This window comes from Peromyscus leucopus, chromosome 9 (assembly GCF_004664715.2).
Source record: "Peromyscus leucopus breed LL Stock chromosome 9, UCI_PerLeu_2.1, whole genome shotgun sequence".
NCBI classification, from domain to species: domain Eukaryota; kingdom Metazoa; phylum Chordata; class Mammalia; order Rodentia; family Cricetidae; genus Peromyscus; species Peromyscus leucopus.
The window spans coordinates 61,824,848-61,844,078 of record NC_051070.1 but is presented as its reverse complement, the minus strand read 5'-3'; the positions used below and the strand labels follow the sequence as shown (position 1 = coordinate 61,844,078).

The 19,231-nt window shown below is 42.2% G+C and overlaps 1 protein-coding gene across 2 annotated transcripts in view; it reads left to right on the top strand.

The window, feature by feature from the left end:
• The first annotated feature begins 15 nt into the window (after positions 1 to 15).
• The window catches only part of Trim13 (tripartite motif containing 13), a 50,443-nt gene continuing 31,227 nt past the window's right edge, over positions 16 to 19,231 (top strand). The window contains exon 1 of one of the 2 annotated variants that reach the window (XM_028870343.2): positions 16 to 112. The gene's annotated coding sequence lies outside the window, so the exon portion shown is untranslated. The remainder of the gene's footprint in view (positions 113 to 19,231) is intronic. The other variant, XM_028870344.2, reaches the window with a different exon arrangement.

The window sequence follows — 19,231 nt, the reverse complement described above, 5'->3', positions numbered from 1 at the left end:
CCGGAAGTGGGCGGGGCCAGTGGCCTGACGGACTTGGGGGCAGGCGAGGCGGCGTGCGCCTGCGTGCTGCGATGTCATTCCCCCGCCTCGAGGCGGCCCCTGACACTAACAGGTGAGTGGCTGGGAGCCGCTCCGGTTCTCAGAGGCTGTGATTCTGGTGTTGGTTTGTGTTTCAGAAGGGGTCTTGCTGTGCTGCCCAGGGTCTGGAACTCCCGGCCTCCACAGTAGTTCCGTGCTGCTGACTCGTGGTTCCGTACTGCCCGTGTGTGTCTGTGTGTGTGTGTCGGCTCCGCCGCCCAGGGTGTGTGTGTGGTGTGTTTAGGGGGACGGGGGGCTCCGCAGTGATTTTTTAGGGCGAGTTGACAGTAGCAGATCTGCTTTGGGGAAGGAGCTAATGAAACGTAAAACGCCGGGGAGTTTTCCCTGCGAGCGAGCGCCGGGGCTCTCGGCACCTTGCCACGTCCGGTGGACTGCTCTGTGGACGTGCGGCTGGGCTCCTCGGCGGCGCCGGAGCTCTTTCCGTGCAGGGGCGCTCAGCGCTGGGCTTGTTGCTGTGCAGACCCAGGAGCTGCAGGCGGCCACCCCTGTGAAGGGACCACGGAAGGTCGGGCACAACTTTTTAAAAAGTCATTACTGTGTACACGTGCGCACGATGTGTGTGAGTTCAGGCGCTCTCCTGGCCACGGCGAGGTCAGAGGACAACTTTCGGGAATAGGTTTTCTTTTCCCACCTTGGGGATCGAATTCAGGCCTTCAGGCTTGCTTTAGTAGCAGAGCCATCTGGCCGGCTCCTGATAGGCCACGTCCATGCTCCCTAGTGCCCTGGGGTTGCTTTCTAGAAGTGTGAAAGGAATCTAGAGAGACACTATGAAGGGAAACTCGGGGTTCTTCCTGATACCACAGAGAAAGTCCCACTGGTGGCCACTTGTCATCTCCCTCATCACTGAAATCATCATTCAGACACCATCTGGTGTCCAACAGAACCTGGCTCAGACTTCTCTTCCTAGATAAACGTTTCAACCTTGAAAGTTTTCCTGGGGTTCATCAAATCCTGGGAAACTGAATATTATTTATTTATTTATTTATTTATTGGTTTTTCAAGACAGGGTTTCTCTGTGTAATGGCTCTGGCTGTCTTTGGAACTTACCTTGTAGACCAAGCTGGCCTCAAATTCACAGAGATCCGCCTCCCCCTGCTTCCAGAGTGCTGGGATTAAAGGCCTGCACCACCACCACTAGGCAAATTCCCAATTCATAAGTAATGGTTTCCCATACATAACTTTTTAGTCACCTGAGTATAAATATCCTTTATGGAGATTTTTATCCATAGAATGAGGGAAATTTTCAGGCTTTGGTCTGTTTTCTATTTATAAAAAATATTTTCATTGTAATACTAAGGAAAATAAACAAAGCTTGTACTTCGAGATTTAGTTACTACAGAATTAATATCCAGAGTAATTTCTAAAATGATTGAGGGCTGCTTCTGCCCTTCACTGCCGATGTACCTTTGAAATACTCTCTTGGTAATCATTTTCTACACACACACACACACACACACACACACACACACACACACACACACACACGACAGAATCCTTGCATATTTCAAGGCAGATACTTTCCCCACTTTATAGGCAAAGAAATAGACTTAGATTAAATGACTGTGCAATTTCACAAGGGTAGAAAATATACAAAGCAGGATTCAAAACCCAGGGTTCTTCTGACTCCAAGCCTGTATTTACTTCACCAGATCTTTTTGCCTCTGGAATTCTAAAGTTCAAACTTAGAATTCAAGCTACAACCCTCTGAAAATGATCAGTTTAAAATGCAGGTGTGTACCTCATGTTCTGTGTGTTTTGTTAGTCTCCACTTTAGCTAGTCTGCTATAACTTATGTGTAAAGAATAAAATTGTTTTATAAACTACACCTGTTGCTTAGAAGTGTTATTAAAAGTTGTACATGTATTAGATATGTAATAACCTGTCACATCTTCAAATGAAGACTGTTAAATGGCTGTGAATAGGCCACTAATGTAGAGAGGCAGAAATCCTGGTTGGAAAAGAAATCTATCAGGGCGCTGCCCAACATACTTTGCCCTTACTACCGAAACTCAGGTGTACTCAGCAGAATGAAGCAAGCAAAACCGGTTAGCTCCTGGAGCAGACTTTCCAGTCTTGGCAGATGAATGAATGTGAGCTCATAGACTTTCTTATATTTGGCTTCTATTCTGTTTATTACTTTCAAAGGTGTTACCAGTTCTTTTTGTATTTTGACAGTCTTCACCATCACTTTAAATAACAATCACAAAGAGAACCTACAAACGTTTTCAGCAGTTAAAAAGTTGTTGACCTAAGTCAAAAGCAGTAATGAAGAATGATAACCAGGCAAAAAATTCCATCTGCCTCCCTGATGTGTGCTCCAAACAGGTGAACTGACAGGATAATAATGTACAGCATGTGGCTGATGGTCAACTGTAAACATGCTGGGGATTTCCTCTGATGGTTTTTGTGGAAGGCAGACATCTGTTGAGTTTCACACTCTGTCCTGGGTCATGAAAACAAAACGTTTTAGTCATTTATCAGTTTTTAACTTTGTGGACTCAACCATGTTTTAGATTCTTAAAAATTATAAATAGTAACAAACAAACCCCTACTTCTGTAAACTAGCATGTTTCTGGTGGCTGTGACCCAGTCACAGTTATGTTTTGAAGTAAGGTTAGCTGGACCTTTATCTAGTGCTTCTGAAGGTCAGGCTCTGATCAAAGTGCTTTTTGTAAACTGACAGCCCCCTGTGGGGGAAAAGTCGTTCTTTATTTTACAAACAGGCAGTCTGAGAAGCACACCCACAGCCCCATTCTCCAAGGGATGGCACTGCATTCAAACCATGCAGTTTGGCTTTTCCGCCTTTATCCCTAGGCACTTTATAAACCGTCTCCCTAGGGTACTGTGTTTTTTTTGTTTTTTTTTTTTTCTTTTTCTTTTTTTTGGTTTTTCGAGACAGGGTTTCTCTGTGTAGCTTTGCGCCTTTCCTGGAGCTCACTTGGTAGCCCAGGCTGGCCTCGAACTCACAGAGATCTGCCTGGCTCTGCCTCCCGAGTGCTGGGATTAAAGGCGTGCGCCACCAACGCCCGGCAGGGTACTGTGTTTAAAGATACATTCATTCTATCACTGGGCGGTGGTGGCACATGCTTTTAATCCCAGCAGTTGGGAGGCAGAGGCAGGTGAATCTCTGCCTCTGCCAGAGATTCAAAGCCAGCCTAGTCTACAGAGTAAGTTCTAGGACAGCCAGGACAACACAGAGAAACTTGGGGGAGGGGGGCGCGGGCGGGCGGGGGGAGAATGCATTCTACCATTGTTTGAATATGAAATGTAACCCACAGTCTTATATGTTTGAACACTAACCCTCCCCAGTTGGGTGCTCCATTTTAGGAGTTTGTAGAGCCTTTGAGACTGACCTAGCTAGCAGAAGTGGGCTCCTGTGGGCAGCATTTGAAGGTTCCAGCTAGAGCTGTCCTTTTCCTCGTCTGTATCCTCAGACTCCTGCCACCACAGATGGAGCTGCCCAGGCCTGTACCCTCCTGTACCATTAGCAAAGTAAATCCTTTCTTCCTGAGTTTTACATGTCGGGGGACCTTGTCACAACAACACAAGAGGTGGCTAGTATGACAGTTATTTTTATTCCCTTCAAGTCTTTACCCCAAATGTTGACATTTCAATTTATTTGAATTATAAAGTGATACACACACACACACACACACACACACACACACACACACACACACACACACAATTAACTGAATTATAAAGTGATACACACACACACACACACACATCACAACCAAAAATATAAATTTGATTTTTGGTTGTGAGCCTAGCCTTTAATGGCTGAGCCAGCTCTCCAGTCCCCAAATAGACATTTTAAGTTGAAAATTTTTGTACTGCAGTGAATTACTGTCATTAATGGCTTGAAAGTGCTCTATTAGCAGTACCATTGAACATTACTCATTTCTCACAGGATGTCTTCAAAGGTTACTTAGTATTTTTAATTGCTAAAACCATTAAGCAAGATTGGTGACTTGGAAAATTCAAAGACTGATCACTAGGAATAAAAAAAAAAGACTGGGTAAAATAAAGGAATTTGGAAAAAGGTACTGAAAAATTAAAGGGTATTACAAAATGTTTTTAGTATAAAAAATAAGAAAGTAATAGCAAAGTCTCTCTAAGGAAGGCCCTATGAATCTTTTTTTTAATAATATTATTTACTCAAAACTTTAAACCATCTTCCCTCCAGTGGAAGATAAAGCAGCCTATTGCAAATCAAAAGGAGCTGTGGTATCCCTGCCCAGCCACTAGTCCCCTTATTCTGAATTGGCTACCTCTTAATCTCTTCCTTACCAGTTTAGATCTGAGCACTGCTGCTGGAACAAGTTTCAGGAACAGGCTATTGAGGAGACAGAAGGGAAGTGTGCTGGCTTTTCTTGGTTGTCAAATTGACTACAGCTAGAATGAACTACAGTCCAGATAGAGGACATTCCTGTAAGAGAGTTTTTGCTTGTTTTGAAGTGGGTGAATCCACTTCTAGTCCAGACCTTTGAGGTAGAAGACTCATGTCTTTAATCTGGATCTTGAGGTTGGAAGACACGACTTTAATGTGGGCCAGACCTTCTCCTGATATACGGGAGAGAAGAAGGCAGCTTCTGCCCTTCTCTTCCTAAGCACATCCATTCCATTGGAGCCAACTTCTTCAGGATTCCAGTATATACCTAAGACTGGATATCCAGTGGACTAAGAAACTACTGGATTATCAGACTTTCTGTTCACAGCCATTGTTGAATTAGCTGGACTTCAGCCTGTAAGATGTTTCAATAAATTATATATATATATATATATATATATATATATATATATATATATATATATAAAGAGATTCATTCTATAAGTCTGTTACTCTAAAGAACCCTGACTAATATAGGAAACAAAGCACAGTAATTCCAAAGTTGGTTTTACATCTTCCAACTCGCTAGTCCAGGCTGGCCTCAAACATGTAATCCTCAGTCTCCCAATTGCTGGGAGTATAGTGTGCCACCATACTGAGCTTTCTTGTAGATATTCTGATTAGAGGTCAACTGATACTTTATTAATTCATTAAAATTTTTTCTATAAAGAAACATTACTAAAACAATAACTTTTCATAATTGCATAAAGGACATTCTATGCTTACTTACAAATATTACTCAATACAGAATAATATTATTACATTCACTTAGAGTCAAAAATAAGGGAGAAGTCTAAAGCTGAGTTCTTTAAGGAGTTACATTTCTTCCAATGCACTGAGCTATACTGACTTATGGTCACATAAAATGTAAATGTTTCCAAAATAAACACAGTGCTTAACATGGAAACTGGTAATCCACACAGAATACTAATTGGCAGTGATTAAATGTTGCTGGAGGGCTTCTCTCCAGGTTCCCCAAGCCCCGCAGTCCCACAATCTACTTATAAAATAATCACTCAGACGCTTATATCACTTATAAACTGTATGGCCGTGGCAGGCTTCTTGCTAACTGTTCTTTTATCTTAAATTAACCCATTTTTATAAATCTATACCTTGCCACGTGGCTGGTGGCTTACCAGAGTCTTTACATGCTGCTTATCCTGGCGGTGGCTGCAGTATCTCCCCTCAGCCTTCTGCTTCCCAGAATTCTCCTCTCTCCTTGTCCCACCTACTTCCTGCCTGGCAACATACTTCCTGCCTGGTCACTGGCCATCAGTGTTTTATTTATATAGAGCAATATCCACAGCAATTAAATCATCTGATATAGGTGAATCTTAAAGATATCAAGACCACTTTAGAGGCTAGAGATGAGAATATGAGGGTTCATCATTGTCCTGTTTTTGTATGTGATTGAAATTTTGCAAAATCAAAGTATTAAAGTGGTATTTTAATGACATCACAATGTCGAGGCTCTGCACAGATGTAAAAACTGGAATGCCATGTTCTAAAGCCAGAAACTGCAACTTAGATGAAGATAAGTATGTTAGTGTAAATAATTTTGTTTTATAAGAGATTATTAGAAAACATTTTTGAATGATTTCTAATGCAGCTTTAGGAGAAATGGCCCATTGGCCTTGAGAATTAACTTAACTGAGTAGTAGAAAAATTGCAAAAACACCCCAATCCAGGAACCAGACCCATGCAGCCTGAGTGGGCAAGCAGAAGATGGGAGCACAGGAGTACATTTCCTGAGTATTGGTCAGTGGAGGATGTGAGAGGAAAAGGGAGGGCTCTGCTAAAGCTCTGTGCTCACGTTTGTCTTTTCCTGTAATCTGAGACTCTCTGAAGTCTGAGAACAGCAGTCAGCTCTTTGCCTTGATCTAGGGGCTGGCTTCATGCTATTTCTAAGACAGTGCTTGTACAGTTCAGTTTACCTCTAATGTGACACTAACTGTGAATTCCCCTAGATGTTTAAAGCTGTACTCTAAACACATTGAAATTTCAAAACTTCATTGTCCTCCTCCCACACAAAAACATACCTTCTTAAAAGTTAGGAAAGGGTTGAGTTGTAATTCTGTGGAAGAGCACTAGCCTAGCCAGCTCTAGGTTTGATCTTTAGCGTTGCCAAGATGAATGAACGGATGGATGGATGGATGGATGGATGGATGGATGGATGGATGGATGGATGGATGAATAAAATTACTGGGATTTTCTGATGTGATAGCAATAACATTCAGTATCTTAGCAGGAATTTGGGATACACAGATACAAACATTTATTACAATTTGAGAATTTACATTTAAGAGTTACACACTTAGGTATATATAAATATAATTTTAGAAGAAATAATTAGCAGCACATGTTTAGCTCTAGTTTATAACACACATACTTAATTATTTAGGGAAATGTCTGCTGATGACTAATTTACTTTTGAATGCATAAAAACAATATGGATTGGTGAATACAGAGGGAAATTAATACATATGATAATTCAAGAAGAATTACATTTGTAGGCTACATGGTATGCACAATAAAATTCCTCCAACTTTGCCTATGTTTGTAACTTTTTCTTTGTTGATTTTGAGACAGGGTCTTGTATAGTCCAGACTGGCCTTGGACTCACTATGTAGCCAAGGATAGCCTTGAATTCCTGATCCTCTGGCCTGTGCTGCTCTGGTGCTGGGATGACGTGTGCATGACAGAGCCTGGCTTATGTTTGCAAATGTTCATTAAAATGTTGGGAAAAGATCTAGAAATATGATGCCACCTTAGATGAGCAGGAAAAAGAAGTCATTGAAGCTTGTAGACTGTGGTCTACTTACAAGGGCTCTGGACACATTTTATACTTAGTGAATTCTAAGTGCTGATCTTTTGTGACAAGTTTAGTTACATTATCCTCTTCCTTGGATTTTCTGGTTTATTTACTGATTGTTAATGTTCAATTAACAAGACCCTGGGTATATATTAGGGATACAGTTCTGTTTATATTCCCATGGAGCTTCTGTCTATGGTTAATCCAGTAACCAGTACCACTGACTCCTTAGAACCAGAGGGATGCTGGTTCCTCCATCTTTGAATGAAGCTGTTTGACAGATAAAGCCATTTTTTAAAAATTAAATATATTTTTATCTGGGGATGGAGAGATGGCTCAGTGGATAAGAGCACATTCTGTTCTTGCAGAAGATCTGAGTTCAGTTCTCAGCGTCTAGTTGGGTACTAGACGTCTAGTTGGGTACAGCATCTAGTTGGTACTGCCTGTAACACCAGCTCCAGCATATCTAACGCCCTCTTCTGGTCTCTACCAGTATCTACACACGTTTTCATTTATGTTTATGTGTGTGTACCTGCTTGTCTGTATGTGCACCACCTGACTCCATGTTCACCAACCAAGCGTTCTTCTGATTCTCAGGATGCTTTCAGAAAGACATGGTATTCCTCGAGTATTTGCAGTCTCTGCTCTGCTGGCTTCTTAGGCTAAGTCTCTGTGATTAACTGCCTTGTTAATTACAGAGGTCTAGCTCTACGAAGAACGGTACTGGTATCTTTTCCTGTGTAAAGGAGACTGATGACAGCTCCTTTAAGATGCCAAGTTGACTCTGACTCTTCGTGAACCTTTACACCTCTATTCTGCTGTATTCATTTGAATGGCAATGAAAAAAATTAAATTTTTCTCTCATAGAGACCCACACATCTCACATCACAAAATCCACTCCAGCTTGACTGTATATTTTTCCTATTTTTTATATTGCTGTTTTAAAAAGTTACAGGGTGAAAATAAGTAGGTAGATAGGTAGATGATAGATAGGAAGATCTGTGCACACATATTTCCTTCAAAATCGATAGCCTCTATAGTATATGTATTATTATTTTATTCTGGAAAACTATGACTAACATTAATTCATTACCTCTGGATAATGACAAAAGACATATCAGTCTTTAAAATCTACTGTAAGTTAGTAAGACCGGGGCTGGAGAGATGGCTCAGAGGTTAAGTGCACCGACTGCTCTTCCAGAGGTCCTGAGTTCAATTCCCAGCACCCACATGGTAGCTCACAACCATCTGTAATGAGATCTGGCACCCTCTTCTGCTGTGTACATAATAAATAAATAAATCTTTAAAAAAAATAAAGAAAAGAAAATAGTAAAAAAAAAAAAAAAAAAAAAAAAAGAATGAAAAAAAAAGTTAGTAAGACCAAAATGTGAGACAACCATCTTAAAACTCATGAGTTTTGTGTATTTGGTGCTATATTTGTCCAGTACCAGCACTTTTACTGACAATCTATCTCTCTATGTCTATCCATTTATCTATCTCTCTATATCTGTCCATCTGTCTCTCAATATCTACTCATCTGCCCCTTTATCTCTTGATATCTATTCATCTATCTCTCTGTATCCATCTCTGTCTATCTCTATCCATCTCTTTATCTCTATAGATATCTGTATCTATATATCTCTATATATATCCATCTTTCTATATGTCATCTCTCAATATATATGTCTCTCAATATCTCTCTCTCAGTATATCTATCTATTTATCTATCTATCTATCTATCTATCTATCTATCTATCTATCTATCTATCTTACTTATCTCTGTATATGGGGTAAGGGATGGGAATGAGAAGGATATATGTGGGGAGATATGCCTAGGTATTTTTTTTTGGTGCTGATTGAATCCAAGGTCTTTTTTTTTTTTTTAACATAAGAACAGGTTATAATTTAAAAGTTCAGAGTTATTTTAAACAATAAAACATTTTCTCTGTAGAAAATAGTATAAATGATAACATTTACCAATAAGCCCTTTTAAGCCGAATGATAGCTGAATTATACATATAAATATTGATTAAATTCTGAGATACAGAATAAACCTATCTTCATCTGTTCAGAGAGCTGTGTTTTACTTAAGTGTGTAAGTGAGCTTCCTATTCATTTTCCCCATTCACTATTTGATTTATGATAGACATTTTTCTATATGCTAATCCATATTCTAAAAAGATTTTAGCCTCCTCTTCTGAAAGTATGGCCAGCATTTTCTTTCATCAGTTTGATATAGCACAAATTTTTATCCTAATAGTGAAATGTTTCACTAAAGCTTGGCCAGTGATTGGGCAAAACCAAAACTTATTACAAGCCACAGTCATCCTAGGGTCTCCCCTGCTAGGTAGCCTCCCTGGATCTGTGGGTTGCAGTCTGTTGCCCTTTGCTTTATATCTAGTATCCACTTATGAGTGAGTACATGCCATGTTTGTCCTTCTGAGTCTGGGTTACCTCACTCAGGATGATTTTTTCTAGTTTCATCCATTTGCCTGCAAATTTCATGCTTTCATTATTTTTATCTGCTGAGTAGTACTCCATTGTGTATATGTACCACATCTTCTTAATCCATTCTTCAGTTGATGGGCATCTAGGTTGCTTCCAGTTTCTGGCTATTATGAATAATGCTGCTAGGAACATAGTTGAGCATGTATCTTTGTGGTATGATTGAGCATTCCTTGGGTATATGCCCAAGAGTGGTATGGCTGGGTCTTGAGGTAGATCGATTCCCAATTTTCTGAGAAACTGCCATACTGATTTCCACAGTGGTTGTACAAGTTTACACTCCCACCAACAGTGGAGGAGTGTTCCCCTTGCTCGGCATCCTCTCCAACACAGACTATCATTAGTGTTTTTGATCATAGCTATTCAGACAGGTTTAAGGTGGTATCTCAGAGTCATTTTGATTTGCATTTCTCTGATGACTAGAGATGTTGAGCATTTCCTTAAATGTCTTTCAGCATTTGAGATTCTTCTTTTGAGAATTCTTTGTTTAGCTCTTTGGCCCACTTTTTAATTGGATTGTTTGGTATTTTGATGTCTAGTTTCTTGAGTTCTTTATATATTCTGGATATCAGTCCTCTTTCATATGTGGGGTTGGTGAAGATATTTTCCCATTCTTTAGGCTGTCTTTTTGTCTTATTGAATGTGTCTTTTGTCCTACAGTTACACTAGGCACAAACTTTCATATCAAGGCTGGATAAGGCAAGCCAGCAAGAGGAAAAGGGTCCCAAGAGCAGGCAGGAACTGGAGCGATAGCTCAGTGGTTAAGAGCACTGACTGCTCTTCTAGAGGACCTGGGTTCAATTCCAGCACCTTGAAACCTATTTTAGATTTCAAGAGATCCCATTTATTAATTGTTGCTTTCAGTGTCTGTGCTACTGGTGTTGTATTTAGGAAGTGATCTCCTGTGCCAATGCGTTTAAGAGTACTTCCTACTTTCTCTTCTATCAAGTTCAGTGTAACTAGATTTATGTTGAGGTCTTTGATCCACTTGGACTTGAGTTTTGTGCATGTGACAGATATGGATCTATTTCCAATCTTTTACATGTTGACATCCAGTTATGCCAGCACCATTTTTTGAAGATACTTTCTTTTTTCTATTGTATAGTTTCGGCTTTTTTTTTTAGTCAAAAATCAGGTGTTCATATGTGTGTAGATTAATGTCAGGGTCTTCATTTCGATTCCATTGGCCCATATTCATTTCCATTGTTCCAATTCGATTCCATTGGTCCATATTCCATTGGTCCAATTTAAATTCTTCTCTCATACATTATATCCTGACCACAGTTTTCCCTCCATCCCAGTAGTACCCCCATTCCTTTTCCCCTCTTCCCCAGATTCACTCCTTCTCTGTCTCCCTTCAGAAAAGAGCAGGCCTCCCAGGGATCTCAACCAAACATGGTGTAACAAGTTACAGTTACACTAGGCACAAACTTTCATATCAAGGCTGGATAAGGCAAGCCAGCAGGAGGAAAAGGGTCCCAAGAGCAGGCAGGAACTGGAGAGATGGCTCAGTGGTTAAGAACACTGACTGCTCTTCTAGAGGACCTGAGTCCCAGCACCTACATGGCAGCTCACAGCTGTCTTTAACTCCAGGATCTAACACCCTCACACAGACATACATGCCAGCAAAATACCACTGTACAAAAAAAAAAAAAAAAAAAAAAAAAAAAAAAAAAAAAAAAAAAAAAAAAAAAAAAAAAACAGAAGAGTCAGAGACACCGCCCCACTCCCACTGTCAGGAGTCCCACAAAAATATATATGCAGTGGACCTAGCTCAGACCCATATAGGTCCTGTGATGTTGCTTCAGGCTCCCCTATGAGCCCTGCTTAGTTGATTCTGCAAGCCTTTGAACCCAGGGTTTTTGCTACTCGGGTACTCTACCACTGAGTTACACTCCCTCACTTGAGCTGGCTTTTACCACATCCTCCCAGCTGATTGTAGTTGCTGCAGACGTTGTTGCTGGGTGTGCATGATGTGAAGGCCTACGTGGAGGTCAGAGGGCATCTTTGAGGAGTTGGTTCTTTCTCCCTCCTCCATCTGGATTCTGAGGATCAAATTCAGATGGCCAAGCTTGCCCTGCAAGCACCTTTACCAACATCTGTATACTTATTTCATACAAATATTTCCATTTACTTCACAAAGCTTAAATGTTTTTCTTCAGCATTGCTACAGGTACATGATTAACATTTCAAGCATAGATAAAATGAAAGGTTTGGTTTCACCAAGGAAGGAAAATAGGGAGATGTCTTTGGTATTTTAGATGGAGAGTTTGGGTTTTGCTCAGCAATAGGTCTCAGCTTTGCTAAGGAATAGGTAAGTGTTTTCAGGGGCAGGTCCATGGTAAGCCACTGGCTGCAAACAATTGGTTTTAGCCACACATGCCCATTACTGCATTGGGTGGTGTGGTAGTTTGATTGTAATTGACCCCCACAATCTCATAAGAAGTGCCACTATGGGCATGGCCTTGTTGGAGGAAGTGTGTCACTGTGGAGGTGGGCTTTGAGGTTTCCTATACTCAGGATACCACCCAGTGTCTCAGTCAACTTCCTTTGCCTACAAGATATAGGGCTCTCAGCTACTACTCCAGCACCATGTCTGCTTGTAGACTGCCATGCTCCTCATTATGATGGTAATGGACTGAACCTCTGGAACTGTAAGCAAGCCACCCCAATTAAATGTTTTCTTTGTAAGAGTTGCTGTGGTCATGGTGTCTCTTCACAGCAACAGAAACCCTAAGGCAGGTATTCCATCTCCTCCTTGTGATGACCCTAAACTATGTGAATCTGCTAGTGTGTGTGCTGTTGGAGTCTCTGGCAGATGCTTTTATGTTTTATCCTACACCTTTTTATAATGTGTGTCTTCCTAAGTATATGCATTTCTTACATTTGAATTGTAAATTCAAGATGTGGATAGTGCATGCCCTGCCCCATAACCATCCTCACCTTCATTCTCCTATGTCCCAACACTGTCCCTCCTTCCTTTCTTCCTTCTTTATCTATGTTTACCACTCTTCTATCTTTCCAGCCCTCTCCTTCCTTCCTACTTGAACTACCCATATCCCTACCTTCTGTTTTCCAACCCTCTTCCTTATTTTTTACACTTTCTCTTTTTTTAAAAAGAAAACGTGTTAGGGTTTTGTTTTTTTTTTCCAGAAAGGTCTCACTGTGTGACCCTGACTGTCCTGGAACTCTCTTGCTTTGTAGACTAGGCTGGTCTTGAACTCAGAGAACCACTTGCTCTTGCTTCTGGACTGAAGTTAAAGATGTAAACCACTACACCCAGCTATTCTCTATCCTTTTATGAGTGTGTTAGCCAGGGTTCTCTAGAGGAACAGAACTGATAAATGTATATATTAAGAGGGATTCATTAGGTTGGCTTATACAATATGGTCTAGGCCATCACGCAATGGTTTCACACTGGAGAGACCAAGAAGCCTCAGCCAGTGAGGCTGAAAGTCCCAATATGGTGCTGATGACATGGAGGATCCTTGGAGAGCTGCTTATCTTTAGTCTATGCTAGAAGCCCAAAGAAGTTTGTTCTACTATCTATGGAAGGATGCAGCAGCAACAGAATAGATGAATTTGCCAGCAAGAGTGAGGGCAAGCAGGCAAAAAGCATATCTTTTAATCTGGTCTGCCATCAAAAAGCACCACCCACATTTAGGGAAGGTCTTCCCACTTCAAATAATCTGATCAAGAAAGTTCCATACAGAAGTGCCCATTCTTGCCTTTTAGATTATTCCAGATGTTGTCAAGTTGACACCAAGTTTAATCTTCACCTCCACACACACAACTCTTTAACAGCTGAGCCATCTCTCTAGTCCCTATGAACATCTAACCTTTCTCTGCAGTACTTGTGTCTGTCCTGGGGTGCTGACTGCCAGGACTGCTCCCAGGTAACCTGGGTCTTCAGGGTAGCATACCATGAGCTGTGTTGCTCTTGGGCAGCTTGAGTCATCATTCCTAGCAAAAGAGCCCTGTATTGAGCTGTATGGTTCTTGTGTAAACTTGAGGTAGAAACCTAATGGGAACTTGAGAGGCAATGCTAGCCCTAACTCCCAAGTGGCATGATGCTCAGATTGGGCATACCCCCTTATACTGTGAGGTCTTTTAGGGCCAGGGAGCTTTCATTTGTCTTTGTATATCCAGCCCTAAACCTGCCTTCCTAGCTTTGGGAGTAATAAGTCACTGTTGCTTGAAGGCAAAAAGCAAAATTTGCTGGCCGAGTGTATGCTCGTGGCCAGCAGAGGGCGAGCTTGCACCAGTGGTGGAGGAGCTAGGAGAGCAGGTCAAATCCAACCAAGCGAAAGCTGTCCAGAGATTTAATGTAAACCTTCACAAATGCATTAGAATATCATCAGTGTACATAACAAACCCAAATTATAGTTGGTCTGAAAGACACAAGACCCCATAGGATTATCTTAGGGAAGACAAAGCTATGGCATCTCACAAAGTGGAGTATGAAGTTTCCAGGTCACTCTTCCTGGAGAGTTGAATTTTTAAATTGGAAAGCTCTTGACATTCTCTTGGTGAACCCCTTCATCTTGCAGAGGAAACTGGGGTTTATGAAGCTGGTCCTTTAAACTTGAAAGGATGTGACTGGGGAGAGGTGGCTGGGAGAAAAAGGCAGCTAAGTTCCCTGTCACTGTTCCTCTATATATGTGCACTTAAGTAGAAAGATTTAGGACCTGGGTTCCAGCACAGGTACTGAAATACAAATTTGTGTGCGTGTTTCATACATTTAAATATATAATTTTCAGGACCTTATCCAGTGGTTCTCAACCTTCACAATACTGCAACTGTTCTTCATGTGCAACCATAACAATATTTTGGTGCTACTTCATAACTGTAATTTTGCTACTGTGTTGAATCATAGTGTAAATATTTTTGGAGATAGAGGTTTGGTGAAGGGTCACAATCCACAGGTTGAGAAGTCGTTCAGACTATCTGGGCTATAGTTCTGATTAGTCTTAAACTTTCTGTGCCTTTATCTCCTTCCTATCTATAAATGAGGTTAATAATTACCGGCTTCACTGGATTGTTTTTAAAGGTTAAATGAGTTAATCTTTGTAAAACTGTGTAGTGTGACAAGACTTCCTGGGGAGACAGAACACTCTTGTCTACCCACCCCAGATAGGCAGCCTATGACAGACCAAAGTATGAATACCGCCAAAGTCCAACTTGGTGAACCAATGAGTTTTATTGGAGTTACTTATAGGAATGTGTGAGAGGGGTTACTTACAGGAGCAGCTATGACTCAAAGGCAGATTATCACCAAAGCCCAGCCCAGCATGGATGACAGCTCACAAAGCTGGGAACCTGGAGCACACTAAACAGCAGGCAGGCAGCCCCACGTGTTAGAGACTGTCTGTTCCAGGCAACTCAGTTGGTCTAACCCTCATCCAGGCTGCTTGGAGGGCTCTCTGCTTCTTTCAGACAGCTGGACTTGTTTGATAGAGACTCTAAGCAAGTCTTTATTGTTTATTCTTGGGAAGGAGGAGCCTAGTGAATCTGCTCAGTTCAGGGACTTCTTGAAGCCATTTTGAATTGTTTACTTCCTGTCTTAAGGAGCTTTCCTTCAGGATGGAGTGTTTCAATCCGGGAGGAAACTGGCTACACAACAGCTATCAGAACAGTGATACTTATTATTATTGTTGTTGTTAATTATTATTTGACTACAAAATAAAAATACACAAAACTTTGGGAAGACACTATTTTAATAAATACAGGCATAATTCCAAGGGTACTTTTAAACTTGAATATATATATATATATATATATATATATATATATATATATATATATATATATAGAGAGAGAGAGAGAGAGAGAGAGAGAGAGAGAGAGAGTCAAGGGAGTGCTTGAGATCAGAGTCAGCCATGGGAAAGGGGATTCAGCCTATGAGAGGTCCATGAGAGCACACATCCTAGAACTAGGGCTTCAGAGTGAGGGGCTCAGCTCCAAGGCTCTCCTAGTGAGACTGAAGTAGCTCAGAGATGGGCCACAGAGGCAGTGATTTGGTTGGTATTAGAAGTCCTACCTGGGAAGAAACACAGGAAAAGCTCAGCCCTTAAAGAAATGCTACTGTCGCCAGGCAGTGGTGGCACACGCCTTTAATCCCAGAACTCGGGAGGCAGAGCCAGGCAGATCTCTGTGAGTTCAAGGCCAGCCTGGTCTATAGAGCAAGATCCAGGACAGGCACTAAAACTTATGTGGAGAAATCCTGTCTCGAAAAACAAAACAAAACAAAAAAAAAGAAGAAGAAGAAGAAAGAAAGAAAGCTACTGTCAAGATGTGAGTTTCAGCCTGAGCAGGGGAGGCAGAAGCAGCCTGGTGGAAGGGAATAGGGCAGGACAAAGAGGGCAATAGAAGAAAATGACTCGGCATTCTTTGGAAAGTACGGCAGTGAGGCTGAAGATTGAGGGGACTTAAATAGGACAGGTGTGGTGGTTTGTGTAGGTATGGCCCCCATAGAATCCTGTATTTGAATGCTTGGCTCAAAGGGAACAGCACTATTAGGAGGTGTGGCCTTGTTGGAGGAGGTGTGTCACTGTGGTGGCATGCTTTGAGGTCTCATATATGCTGAAGCCACACCCAGTGTGACAATTCACTTCCTGCTGCCTGCAGATCAAGATGTAGGACTCAGCTCCTTCTCCAGCACCTATCTACCTGTATGCTGCTATGTTTCCCGCCAGGATAATAATGGACTAAACCTCTGAACCTGTAAGTCAGCCCCAATTAAATCTTTTCCTTTATAAGGTTACCATAGTCATGGTGTCTCTTCACAGCAATAGAAACCTTAGCTAAGACAACAGGTTATAAGAACCCTTTCTGCCAGTAGGAAGAAAAGGCCCTAAGCCCTGACCTGACCCTTTCTGACATTCCTGGGATGTCCTCACCTGAGGCCTGTGGTAAACTCTTCTTAGGATTCTGATTCTCTAGGGCCAGAATTCTTTCTCCAAGATTGCCTTGCCAACAAACTCCTGAGGATGCTGCTGGTTCTTAGACTCCTGTCATTCCTACCTCAGAACAGAGAGGACTGAATAGAGGTCACTACCAGAGAGTCCACCGTGAAGCAACTACGTGGGAAGGCCTTGTAGAACAGATTCAAGGCTGCCTTTCCAAGGTCCCAAGTAGTAAATAGGATTACAGGAGTCTTAGAGGGAAAGCCCCAACTCCAGGAGTCCGAAAGACCAGGTGTGGCCACCCAACCCAATATGTCATTAAAGAGGGGGTTGATAGTGAAGGGCCGAGGGATTTTAATAAATGTGGCCATGTAGGGATGAGAAACACGTGAAGTTCATTGGCCCCAAATTAGGACACTGACATGGTATGAACTTGATCCCAGCCAAAAGGCTGAGACTCCTTAAAGGTACCAGTTGGAGCTTTGGAATAGAGAGGAGGGCAGGGGCAAGCAGTGAGAGTAAGTAAGCAGTCCTGCTCAAGGTGTGGCCGATGGATCCTTGGCAGCTAGTCCAAAGAGGTTGTCTCTCTCATCACTTGCAGGGCAGTCTGGTTCCCTTAGGATGGCTGATGCTGTTTGGGGCTACTATAATAGGGAGATCTGTCTGTGAGGTTGTGCTACTCCTAGACTCCAAGGTAAATGCAGGCCTGAAGACCCTGAGGCACCTACCTTCTCAGAGTCTGGAGCAGACCTTGTAAAACAGATGTAAGAGGTCTGAGTTACTCTCTGTGCAACTAGCCTTGAAGAAAGATAAGCTAGGACAGGCAGGCCAGCTTTCAGAAGCACACACCAGGGGTCACTATGCTGTTGGCAGTTAGGCAGGTGACTGACCCTAAATAGAGATACAAAATGAAGGCAGCCATGTCAGGTTTTCAGCCTTGTGGGCTGTGAGGAATCACACTTTCTAGCAAAAAGCTGTTTCCGACTGGCTGTTTTCAAAGGATTTGATAGGACCAGGCAAATACAGGAAGGGATCCTAGATTTATTGACTCCCTCTGCCATCTCTCTAGGGCTGAAAAGCAAAATAGCTGCCTTCATTGCAGTGGGGGCCAGATCTCCAATAGTCAGGGAGATCTGGTGAGGCAGAAATTTTCTAAGGGCGAGATGTGATGGCTGGTGTCTGTAATCCCAGCGAGAGGAGCTGAGGCAGGAGGATCCAGAGTTTGAGGACAACCTGGACAGTAACGTGGGACCCTGTCTCAGAAAGAGGGTCAGGGGAAGCCCTTCAAGGACCTTCTCTCAGAAAGAAAGAATGGAAGAGAGAATAAGTCCCTCAAGGGCCCAGATACTGCTCAAAGTCCATACAGGCAACCATGGGGAGGTTTGAAACTTCCAGGGTTACCTCAATCAAGCTCTTGCCAAGCCAGATGGCCTTCTGAGAAGCAGCTAATGGCAACACAGCCTGTGAGTTCTCGCACTAACTTTAGAACAGTGTTCAGGGGGAAATGAGGACAAGCCAGTGCAGCCAGGGAGGGCTGGGGGACGGAGCTCAGAAGGCTGACATATACTCAGGAGCAAGGCTGCCAGGCATCCTGTAGTGAACTGGACAGTGTGCTGTTTGAGCTTTTAGCCCACTCAGTGCAGTTGATGCCTGTTTTAAAGTCTCATTATTATTTCAGATGTACTTTATCTTATGTTTTGGTTGATTTATTTAATCAGCAGAAGTTTGTAATTTCAGCTTTTAGTTATTCCTCCTAAGTGCCGAATGAACAAACATGACCTGAAAGAGCCTTCAGAATCTTTTGAAATGTGAGGAGGCCTTTTATTTATCTGTGTAAAAGTTAAATGTTCCCAAACTACTGTTGAATACAGTAGAAATGTACTCCTCAGGAGGAGAGAGTACACAGAACAGCAGAGAGCTGTTTTCCCTCAGCCAGCATGGGATGAACAGTTCTGTAATTCTCTTTACTGACAAAGCAGGGAAAACACATTTCTCTTTGGGGCAACAGCATCAAAGGGAGGTTTGCATACATCTTCTACCTCCTTTCTCATAGCAATCAAGCTCATCAAGATTCGGGATTGAGGCCCAACCTGAAAGATGTCGTTAACTCTTCTCTAAGGCCCGGACCAACCTCCTGACAAGTTCTATCAGTTGCCACCTCAAAAATACAACTTGAAAACTTAACCTTCCTCTTGCTCCAGTGCAGTCCTTCCTTCTCTTTCTTGCTGTTCTCCAAGTTGCTCCTCCATGCTGCCCTTGCCCTCAGCAGCCTCCCCGCTCCGCTGTGGCCAGAGAGTTCTCTTAAACTGTAAATCCGATGACATACCCTGATGTCTTCCTTCGCATGCAGAATAAAACCCATCAATAGAGACAAGATGGCAGGGCAAGAGGCACAGCCCTGTGCTGCCTGGGGGCTCGAAAACCTCCCGGAATCTGTTAGGCCATCCAGTCAAGGAGAACTGGATCCTTGGCTTGGACACAGGAAAGAACTTCAAGGTGAGCCAGTGTTAGGTGTGT